Source organism: Pyxicephalus adspersus, chromosome 4 (assembly GCF_032062135.1).
Source record: "Pyxicephalus adspersus chromosome 4, UCB_Pads_2.0, whole genome shotgun sequence".
Taxonomy (NCBI): Eukaryota; Metazoa; Chordata; class Amphibia; order Anura; family Pyxicephalidae; genus Pyxicephalus; species Pyxicephalus adspersus.
Genome location: NC_092861.1, coordinates 94,039,468 through 94,051,762, shown reverse-complemented (window position 1 = coordinate 94,051,762; position 12,295 = coordinate 94,039,468). Strand labels below are relative to the sequence as shown.

The following is a 12,295-nucleotide window of genomic DNA, read 5'->3' as shown; positions in this document are numbered from 1 at the left end:
TTTAAAGTAAAGCCAAAAAATAGAAGCTGCCTTTTGCTGACTGGTAAGGGCTATCATCCTGATTCTGATCCATTACCTAGTGAGTCTTTAACCTGAGAAAGCTTTCAGTAGTCTAAAAAATTATGTTCTATCTCCTGAGCTTTTTTCTATGTAAAGGCTCTTCCATATTTCTATCCTGTAGTCTAAAGTAGTGGATGAAAATAGTGCTGGGTTTCCTTCCTATAGCCATAAGACTTAATATTTTTATTTTGGATACTTGCACTTGTAGCAGTTCTATGTCATAGTTTCCCTCCCTCAGCCCTGACAGCTGCAGATTCACAGTCGCTGCTATCTTTTTCTTTCTTTGGCAATTTAGCAGCCAATGATATAATTCCTATGGATGAGTAATAGTTACATGATCTATTCTCCACATTCTTTTTAGATGCTGCACATAGGCTTGAGCGTGTATATTACATTGCATATGTATTTTCCCTCACATGTTTTGCTGATGACAAATGTAGAATGTTGTATTTTCTACCATGTTCTGTCCTAGTCACAGTGGGTACCAAGACATATAAGGTGCATTTCCCCAATTGAGGACAGCAACACATACTTTTTAATTCCAAAATATTGTCAAAATATGACAAAACATCAAGTGGAAAATGTAAAAAAAAAATGCCACAAAGAATAGGCAATCTATGGCTTTATGACAACATTGTTAAGTCCTCGTTATTCCTTAAAAGTCAGCTCCAGTATTTGGATAGGAAATAGCCTGCTCACCTTTATCAAGGGTAAATAACATTCAGTACAAGGACCTAATGATGCTCACTAGTGTTAGGTCAAGTATAGGAAATAGCCCACTCACATAAATCATGGGTATTTCCCATCCAGTACAAGGACCTCATTATTTCTTAGTGATCAGGTCCAGTATTTGGATAAGAAATAGCCCACTCATATATGAGCAGACAAATTCCCATCCAGTACAAGGACCTCATTACTCCTTCAAGGTCATGTCCACAATTTGGATAGAAAATAGCCCATTATATATAAGCAGGCTATTTCCCATCCAGTACAAGGACATTTTCATGCCTCCTAGTGCTAGGTCCAGTATAGGGATAGAAAACATAGCCCACTCATATGTATCCAGGGTAATTCCCATCCAGTACAAGGAACTTATGATACTAGTGGTCATGTCCAGTATAAGGATGGGAATTATCCCACTCATATTTGATCAGGCTAATTCACATCCAGTACAAGCACAAGTACTGTATGGGAATTACCCTGGATATATATGAGTGGGCTATTTCCTATCCTTATACCGGACCTTAACACTAGGAGAGGCATGAAAAGGTCCTTGTACTGGATGGGAAATAGCCTGCTCATATATAATGGTTTATTTCTAAATACTGGACATGACTACCAAGGAATAATGAGGTCCTAGTACTGGATCGGAAATAGCCTGCCTATATATTAGCGGGCTATCTAAAATAAAGCAGTTTTAGCCCTATCCCTATACAGGACCTGACCACTAGTGAGCATTAAAAGGTTCTTTTACTGGATGGGAAATAGCCTGCTCATATATGGGTGGGCTTTTTCCTATCCAGTGCAAGGACCTCATTATTCCTTAGTGGTCAGGTCCAGTATTTGGATAGGTTATAGCCCACTCATTTAAATCAAAGTAATTTCCATTCAGTACAAGGGCCTTTTCATGCCCCTAGTGTTATGGTCTGGTATAGGGATAGGAAATAGTCCACTCATATATGACCAGGCTAATTCACATCCAGTACAAGCTCAAGTACAGGATGGGAATTACCCATGATATATGTGGGTGGGCTATTTCCTATTCATTTACTGGACCCAAAACTAGTAAGCATCATAAGGTCCTTGTACTGAATGTTATTTACCCTTGATATAGATGAGCGGGCTATTTCCTATCCAAATACTGGACCTGACCACTAGGGGGCATCAAAAGGTCCTTGCACTGGATAGGAAATAGCCAATTTATATATGAGCTAGCTAAATCCAATCCAGTACAAATACCCTATTATTCCTTAGTGGTCATGTCCAGTATTTGTATAGAAAATAACCCATTATATATAAACTGGCTATTTCCAATCCAGTATAAGGACCTTTTCATGCCCCCTAGTGTTAAGGTCCGGTATAGGGATAGGAAATAGCCTACTCATATATATATATATATATATATATATATATATATATATCCAGGGTAATTCCCATCCAGTACTTGTGCTTGTACTGGATGTGAATTAGCCTGATCATATAGGAGTGGGATATGTCCTATCCTTATACTGGACCTGACCACTAGTGTATTATAAGTTCCTTGTACTGAATGGGAATTACCCTGGATATATATGAGTGGGATATTTCCTGTTCAATTACTGGACCCGACCACTAGGGGGCATCAAAAGGTCCTTGCACTGGATGGGTAATAGCCCTCTTATATATGAGCAGATAAATTCCCATCCAGTACAAGGATCTCATTATTCCTATATATAATGGGTTATTTTCTATCCAAATACTTGACATGACCACTAAGGAATAATAGGGTACTTGTAATACATGGGAATTAGCCTGCTCATATATAAGTGGGCTATTTCCTGTGCAAGGACCTATAACCCCCTTGGTGGTATTCCCAAGTGTGGCTCGGGGTTAAAATACATGCAAAAAGCGGTAAATAGCTAAAAACATTAAAAAAAACCCACTTACATGGTCCTATCGCTTCCTTGGGCCCCTTTGAGGGACAGTTAGTGACATGACTATGGACTTTGTACAGCGCTACATAATATGATGGTGCTATATACATGCTGTATAATATGAATAATGGCCGCATATAGCAAGGATGCTGCCTGATGTACAGGACCATGACGTGAACAAATTTGCTCTAAAAAAGGATAGAGAAATTGGTCTGGTGATGGAAGAAACTACATAAAATGTCTGAGCTGGATAATGCAACAGAAACCCAGTGGAGCGAAATCGTCTTTCATCTATGATATGGAGGGCCAAGAGGTTCTGTGATAAAAAAAAAATCAAGTATCTGTATTGAGTCCACCAAGCTGGGACAGAAGGTAGATTTGCCATGTAAAGGAAGGAGTGGGGATAGTGGGATTAGGATATTGGTTAGCATTACTAGTTTGGCGAACAAAGAGTTGTTCCAACAGTTGGATGAGAGCAGAGCGAGGGGGGTATACTACCATTACACCATGGCAGTGTGATTAACATAGGGAACAGCAATACGTAGGGCCTGGAGTACATTTAGGCTGTACCACCATTTTCTGAAGGTTACAATGGATGAATCACAAAAAGGTGCCTGTATTCCATTTAGAGACCGCGACGTAAGCAATGTAAAAGTTAAGGGCAAAAAGACACAAACAATCATTTGAAATTCGTAATTGCATCTATAGCCCATTTGAAGGAAAAAACAGATGCAAGTTTGGAGACTTAGCTAAACACTGCAGCAGCATTAGCTAAAATTCTACTACATTTGTTTACATACCCAAAAAAATCATGTCAGCGTTTTGTCAAAGCAGATTTAGCCTTATCAAGACAGTTAGCAGTGCTTCTCTAGCTTCTAACAGTTTGGAATCAAGTTAGCAAAATGAATTGTAGAATTCTAGAATCTGAATACCTGCAAAAGGGATATTATACACTCCTCATGCTCTTTATTGCAACGTGTTCCATGGTTATTTACGATCCCCCGCATGAAAGGTTTGTGTGCTGCCCAGGCTGCTGGGAGTGCATATACAGTGGAATTCTGCTCAAATAGGAGTTTTATTTGTGCAGTTAGATCTATTAATATGACATGGTCCTGAAGCAGGCTCTTATAAGTCTGTCATAATTTGTCTCCTCTAGGTGATATATGTACTTGAACTGTAACGTGAATGGGTGCGTGGTCAGAAAGGGTGATGTTTCCAATGCCAAATTGTGTTAAAAAGGGTAAATCTGTATGTCTCATCGGAAAAACATCAACCCTCATGAAAGATTAGTGAACAAGAGTAGAATGTAAAATCCTTTGAAAGTCTCTAACCTTGTGAGATAGAGGCATGGCATACTGGTGTCTGGAAGTCATTAGGCGGGCCTAGGAATATATTGAAGTCTCCTACTAGGACACAAACTCCCTCTAGGAATCATGATAGGTGTCAAAGTGCTGTCTCCAAAAATTGGAGTTAGGGATAATTAGGGGCATAAACTGTTGCATATGTAACTAAAATAGAACCAATGACTCCTTTCAGAAAAAGCATTCTACCATCAGCATCCTAATTGATCTGACCATTGGTCTTTAAATTGCCAGTTGTGTTTAGAGAGTACAACATTTACTCCCCTCGGTCTGGCGTCAGACGTAGACCCATGACATGCTCAGGTTAATTATCAGTCTGTGAGTTTGGATAACTTACTTCTCAAAGTTTTTTTCTTGTAGAAAGGCAATATGTACCTTTCGTTAGCATAAATCAATCAGAAAACAAGTCCATTTTTCAGGAATATTTAACCCCTTGGTAAGAGTATATTTAAATTGGCCATTAGGGAAGAATAAATCAATAATTTATTAAAATAAGGGTAGGGATAAAAAAAAAATGCAGGGAGGTAGTACAGAAGCAAAAACAGAATTCCTTAAAAATGGGAGAGGAAGGACTAAGCAAAGAGAAAAGAATCAGAAAAGGAAGAATATAAAATTTGTAATAGTAAATATCTAAATGTAGGGAATTCCCCTAATTCCCACCAAGCAATGGGACCTACCTACTTGGGGGGAGTTAGCATTGGCTAGGGTAAGGAGGCATGCCCACCCTGTGGGGCAGAAACCCTACATTAGACAATCAAAAATAAAGAATACACCTGCCCCTAAAGTTCAAGCCTGATACAACTAGTAGGATTGGGGAACATCAGAGAACCAAATCAAAAATATAAATTAAGCAACTATGGGGGGGTGCTAAGAACTTCCTGGCTTTGCCCAGAAAGAAGAGAGTTATGAAATAACACATTTATTCAACATATTCCCCCCCTGAGATTGATGCCATTGGTACAGCCTAGTTGCAGCCTTTCTAGACCGTTCAAAAAAAAGTCTTTTGGTTGGGCCGCAAACCAGCTCTCAGCAGCATTTTTGACGTCAGAAATGTCCTCAAAACGTTGCCCCTTCAGGTGTTTCTTCAAATTCGGGAACAGATAATAGTCTGAAGACGCCAGGTCAGGTGAGTAGGGGGGATGGTAGACCAATTGGAAACCCAGGGTGTTCAATTTGGTGGCCACAACATTGGACGTGTTCGCAGATGCAGTGTCCTGCAAAAAAAAAAAGGATCCCTTTGGTCAACTTTCCACAGCGTTTCGTCTTAATTGCCTTCTTCAGCTTGTCCAGGAGGTTAGCATATTACTGTCTGGTGATACTAGAGCCCTAAGGTAGGTAGTCCACCAACAGAATACAGTCTCTGTCCCAGAAAACAGATGTCATGACTTTCTTGGCCGATTTCTGGGTTTGAAACTTATTCGGCCGCGGATGAAACTTATTCGGACCCGCTGTGGCATTCCTTTGACTGTTCCTTGGTTTCAGGATCATAGATGTGGTTTCATTCTCAGTCACTAACCTAGCCAAAAAGTCCCGTGCAGCTTCAAAATGGGCTAAAACGGCTTTGGATGCTTCAACTCGGTCCTTCTTCTGATCACTGTTCAAACATTTTGGCACCCACTTCACTGAAAGCTTGCGCATGTGAGATGTCAATTATCTGGGCTATCTTTTTTGCGGATATTTGCCGGTCCTCAATAATCAGCTTATGGACAGCATCGCAGGCTGCTGGGTCAGTTGAGGTTGGGGGGCGCCCACTGCGGGGCTCATCTTCAATGGTGAAATGCCCAGTCTTGAAACGAGATATCCAGGTTTTGACAGTGCTGTTGGAAGCACACTTCTCCCCCAGTGTTTGTGACATCTCAGTGTGAATGTCCTTTGCTGACTTTCCCTGGAGAAACAAAAACTTCATGACAGCCCGTAACTCCAACAAAATTAAACTTGCTTGTGCCTCTGCCATCACAGCTTCTCACTAAAAGAAAAAACAGTTTTAAGAATCGCAAAGACCTGATATTTGCACAGTTACATACTAAGATATTAGGCTGTCATGCCCCCACACTCATTTTTCTGTTTCATCTGGAAGGGGGCAAACCAGGTACTTCTCAGCACCCCCTAGTATAAACAACAAAAAACAATAAAAGTACTAGTGTTAGTGCAACTGTTTAGTCACGGACAGTAGAGGTCTTAAAGATCCCCCCACCATACCAGTACCCATATCATATCAGAAGACAGTAATCATCATCAGTAAATGAAAGTAAGCAATTAGTAGCAAACTGTATGGCATTCAGTAGTATCGAGGAGATGAATAAAAGGTTCAGTCGTTAACAAGAAGTGGAGCAATAGTTTGTCACACTGAGTAGGGATCGTTACACCCAGTACGGATTGTTCTTAGGCTTCCACAGAGTGCTGAGGATGACCCCATTTGTATGTAGCATGACAGTACTTAATGAGGTCAAGTAGCAGGCGCATCTTCAATGTGCCTGGAAATATCTAGTAGTAGGTGGATTTGAGCACCATCAATATCAAAAGGGCCTTTGAGTCATGCTTTTCTCATAACCATTACAGCAAAAACAGTGAACTCTACAGATCACATTACTGGGCACAGCGGACGACTGCGACATGCGCCAGGGACTCCATGTACCTAATCTCCAGCGCTGTTATCGGGTTAATACAATAGGTTATTGAAGATAGCAGTGATGTTAGCTTTCAGATCTGAAGATGAGGTAGTCTCTGGCTGGCCTCCAACACTGATATTACCGTATTTTTCGGACCATTAGACGCTCCGGACTATAAGACGCACCAGGTTTTCCGCACGGGAAAACAAGAAAAAAAAACCCCCCACTTTAGGGGGAAAAAAAGTGCGTCTTATGGTCCGAAAAATACGGTATTTCTGCAGTTGTGGTGGAGGCAACCTTGGGTAGTTTCCTGGGTGAGCTCTAATTTTTAAGAGTTGTATGAATTTGTAGTAAGAAATCCTTGCAGAGGGAGACACAGGACACACACTGCAGGGTATGTGAGCACCATCTTTGATTCAAAATCTGGAGGCCCTGGGTCTCTACACTACAAAAATACTGTGGGAGACCCGTGAAGTATGGCTGCTTGGATTGGACAAGAGTGCTGCATCTGCCCAGTTTAGTGGGGGGGGGGGGTCAAGTGAGGAATGGTAGGGTGTGATAACAGCTTGACTGTAAAACAAGCAGGGTCAGGCACAGAGCTGCATCCTCACACCTACCATTGCTAGGGAACAGCCCCTGCTCCCACTGACATTTATTGGTGTGTTTGTTTTGTTTATATTTTGGATGTCATTGAAGACCCCTTCATAGCAGAGTCAAATATGAATGAGCTACTTAAAACATCTTGAAGGAGCATGTGCCATCAGGCAGCACACTGCACATGTTGCACTGCAAAGCACATAATTTCCTAAAGTGCATTAGGGTGCCATTCAGAATGAATTGCACTGAATGTTCTTTACTGTGTTACTACAATGCAGCAGTTTTTTTATGCCATAAAGAAACAAACCAGGAAATAAAAAAAAAAACAAATCGGTGTTACCAACTTCTACAAAAAGAATGATTGCGTGGTGTCACTGCTGAGCCAGAATCTGAAAGCTTTTTGATTTTATTGCCTACTATAACACCTATACACCACACAGGGTTTCTGACTTTTCTTAGACTTCTCTAGCTGCATACAGTCTTGAACTCCGAGCCCTCCAGGTAAGTACAGTTTAAACAGGGAGGTAAGCAGACAAAAAAGGAGAAAATGTATTGCCGTAAATAAATAATGAACCAAATATGTAGTAAATAAGTAATAGGCTACACAATGCTGTTCACTGAAAATAGTACTTTAATATGTGTAAAAATGCACATACATTTTAAATAATACTCAATGCATGTAGATTTGCTTTATTAAATATCTTTATTAAAAGAGAATAAAATACAAAAAATACTGATCTGCTCTGTGGAACTAGCTTTAAACGCTAAACATTCTTGGTGATACTTGGAGAAAACAAAATCAGAATCCCAATGCTACAAATATCCCCCATATCACCAAATAATATGAGTGCACCCCATCACCTGTCTCTTCCCCTCCTGTACCCCCATATTACCTTACAATAGGTGTACACCCCATTACCCGTCTCAACCCCTACTGTACCCCCATATTAACTCACGACAATAGGAGTGCACCTAATCACCTGTTTCACCCACTCCTGTACCCCCATATCACCTCACAAGAATAGAAGTGCACCCATCACCTGTCTGTCCCCCTCATGTACACCCATATCAATTCATAACAATATGAGTGCACCACATCACCTGTCTCTGCTCCTCCTGCACCCCCATATTACCTCACAAAAGGAGTGCATCCAATCCCCTGTCTCACCCCCTCCTGTACCCCCATATCACCCCACCACCTGTCTCTCCCCCTCCAGTCCCCCCATATTAACTCACAACAATAGAAGTGCACCTCATCACCTGTCTCTCCCCCTCCTGTACCCCCATATTACCTCACAATAGGAGTGCATCCAATCCCATGTCTTACCTCCTCCTGTACCCCCCATATTAAATATCTTTTTTGCTGTGTACGGAGACAGATAATCCATTTTTCTTGCCTTTCAAATGCAGTTCCCCGGGCTTCAAGTTTGATTTGTTAAGCCCCGCCCACTTCCTGTTCTCTGCACACGTCACTTCCAGCTCCTTGTACTGGATGGGAACTGGCCGCTACCGAGAAGGAGGTGAATATGGAGATGAGCTCTGTGCAGTGCCTGTAATTGGAGCTGCCGCTGGGTCCTTTCACATTAGCTGGGGACACCGTCACACAGGGGACACCTGGAGGAGGAAGCCGTGACAGCAGGGTGGGTGACTGGAGCTCCAGGTAATGTGATAGCTGTGTGATATCCAGGTGTGACAGGGACTCCCCATCATGTCCATCATCTGTCAGTGTGCTGGGGAGGACAGCATAGCCAGCAGGCACCGGGGAGAGGGGATAGAGCCTGTGCTACGTTTTTATTAATGTCAGTGGTGAGGTGCAAATCCAGCAATGTGCCACCAGAATAAAGGGAAACTTTCCAGTGGAGACACTTGCTCTGGTGACAACTGGGAGACGATTTTCCCAATTTTTGGAGTCATTCTCCCTTACTTCTTTTTGTCTAAAACTTCTATGGAATTTCTGGATTTCTTGCTGTGTCCTTATGGAGAAAACTGACAGGGACAGGCAGGGTGAGAGGGGAGTTTTCACAATGTGAGGGCTTATCCTCAATGCCCCCATAGGAAGATCTCCTCCTATCTTGTTCTGGTGTCATGTGAAAAATGTTGGATTCTCCATCACCTGTGCCCAGACCGTGGGCAATAAACTATTTCCTTATGAAAAAGCTGATTGTTTATTAGGACTACACATAGCCTGTTGGACTGCCAGCAGACCGCATTTCTCATTGCCCATGTGATCACACCATTGATGAAAATAGTGATCCTCAAAGCCAGTCGGTTTTTACCAACTTAGAAACATCTGTTGGTTGTTTACCTTAGAGAGCTGTCAGCCTGCCAAGATCTCTTTGAAAAGTGATTTCTTTACAATACTTACAGATACAGACATCAGTTTTTCCCCCCAGGAATATATGAAGTTGGGTGGGAAGAAGCTGTTGGCAGGTGGTGGCCGCTTGTGTTGTGACCCGGCTTTTGAGTAATCACCCAAAAACAGGCGGGTGATTACTAAAAAATGCCAGGTAGTGGTCCCGGGGCTGGGGAGAACACTGGAGGGGTTCACTTTACCTGCCAACCCCGGTCACCAAGACCAATACAGGGGGATGAATCTCACCGTGTTGAATCACCTCCTAACTCTTTTTGTAAAAGAGATTGATCAGACCAACTAATAAAGTTTTGAAAGTGTCCGCATCTTGCTTGATATACAATTTCGCCTGTTTAACCGATCAGGGTCTCTTTAAACATTTTTTACAGAAATATGACCAAATGAAATGTAACAATAATTTCAGTGGGTAATGGGTAGGGACTGCAGGTAAGCCAGTTTAGCATCCAAGCTCATCCAAGAAATGTGGTTGTAGCTTTCCCACCCTTACCAAAATTAGTGTTTTTATTGCCAAATATTGCTGTAGGCTAGAAAGATTTCCCCGACTTATTCTGCTGACAACATTGTTTGTAGAACAGGAAGTGAGGTAAAATTAACTAAATGGCTCAGTAGAGTTTCATCTATGGTTTGTGCTATCCTAAAAGAAAAAATAAACTTATCTAGATATGCACATATTACTAAGATATCAACATAAGTGCTTATATTTTCTTACAGGTTTTTGGACTTTGTAATGAGAAATTCTGATATTCCCAGTAGAACACATCACAAGGCACTTTAGTGCATTACTATGGGTTGTGGTGCACAGCCATGCATGCACGTCATAGTTGCGTTGCTCTAGTGCTGTTGTGTGCCATTCAAAATGAATTTTTTCAATGCATCATAGCACAAGAGTATGTTTCAGCCCTTGTTGTGCTGTTATAAATTCATATACATATGATACCAAACACCAGGAAACTTTTTGTTACATAAGTTATTGCTTAAAAATGCTGCATACTATCAGTGCAGCTAGTATTTAGGATGCTTTATCTGTTGCATTGTTATTCATTTAGATTGGAACCCCAATGCACAAGTACAGAATAGGTCTGTGCCCTATTCCAAAATGTTGCATTTCTAGTTTTTGGTTCTTTGCCAGGCATTGCCAGCACATTCAAAATGAATGGTTTACTCTAACAAAAAGCATAATGATGTCATTTAGTACTGCAGCTTATAAACCTGTGCAATGCAATGTACTACAATGAGCTGTAAAGATCTTAAGGGGCCCATCAGGTAAGCATTACATATATTTTTCTTCATTCTAAATGATTGGGTACATAAATGTATTCATAATGTGTCAGATATTTAAAGGATATGTTCTACACTCTGCAATATAATAAGATTACTGTAATGCTGTAAGATGAAACTTCTATTTCTCTGGTATAAAACAATAGTTGCAGTCATATCCTGGAATCAGATACAGCGAAAACAGAACAGGGAATCACTTTATTTGTTCTAGACATGTTGTTTAAAGCAATAAGATTGTGTGCTTCACAAGAGTATTCTGTCAAAGTGCTGGAGTCCATAGTTCTAGACACTTTTGTCCTGTCTTTAACATGCAATATCACACCACAAAGGATACCAACAGACCCTAAATAAAATGAAAACACATTCTGAAAACAGTTGCAGTTGGTGTACAGTAATTATATAATAAGGTAGGGAGAAAAAAGGTAAAAACTTTGTAAATGTGGGAGGTAGATTTAAAATTATGTGGGCATAGAAGGCATGGGCTGAATGAATTGGTATACTTTTAACATAACCTGCATTAATGTATATGTGCAGAAGGAGCAAGCTTGCAATATAACCTTTTCTATTATACCTTCTGTCTCCTGAGGTAATATTTATAGTTTCATGTTGAGAACCTTCTGTGCTCAGGTGTCCTGGGAGGATACCTGTCATACACTCTATGCATAGTGCAATAAAATCCAGTATGTCGGAGTCCGGGACTGCAGATACCATGTAGTAGTCAACCTGAGTGCTAAAGTGTAACCAGCTCCTTTACCCAACATGATTAAGGGTCTATTCACACATATGTGCATTCAGGCATTGCAATGCACATTGTGTGGTGCCATTTATTGGTGCTAGGCAATTCACAACTACCAGTAGTACATGTCTGATTCATGAACGATGTTCATAGCAGTAGAGGCTGTGGCTGCTGTCCTCTCCTCCCTGATGCTGGTTCCAACTTTTTAACCCTCAGTATACCAGATCATAACCATCTAAGAAACCCTATCGTACAGCTTTGGCGGGGCTTGCTAGTTTCTGTACATATCTCTATAACGTGGAACAATATTTTACATGCATTTTCAAACGTGCAGTTACCCCTGAGGAAGCCTATCAGGCGAAATGCATCGGGTACGATGGTTACACATATGCGAACTGTTTACCTACATGGCTGTTACTGGACTGTTGGGATAATTTATGGCCCAGCAATCAGATATGTAGTTGTGATTAGTCTAGCGCCATGATTTATGGCTATATCTATACTAACCTTTGGGTATGCTGTAAATATTTTTTGATAATATGTATTGTGTTTTGAGAATTTATCAATAATTCAATATAACTTGCCTAAAAAAAACACTGCCTGCTTTGTTTTTACTCTCTCTCTCTCTCTCTCTCTCTCTCTCTCTCTCT

The 12,295-nt window shown here is 41.0% G+C and overlaps 1 protein-coding gene across 2 annotated transcripts in view; it reads left to right on the top strand.

Moving 5' to 3' along the window:
* Positions 1-8,740: 8,740 nt before the first annotated feature.
* Positions 8,741-12,295, top strand: part of KATNA1 (katanin catalytic subunit A1) — a 20,523-nt gene continuing 16,968 nt past the window's right edge. The window contains exon 1 of one of the 2 annotated variants that reach the window (XM_072409039.1): positions 8,741-8,920. The gene's annotated coding sequence lies outside the window, so the exon portion shown is untranslated. The remainder of the gene's footprint in view (positions 8,921-12,295) is intronic. The other variant, XM_072409040.1, reaches the window with a different exon arrangement.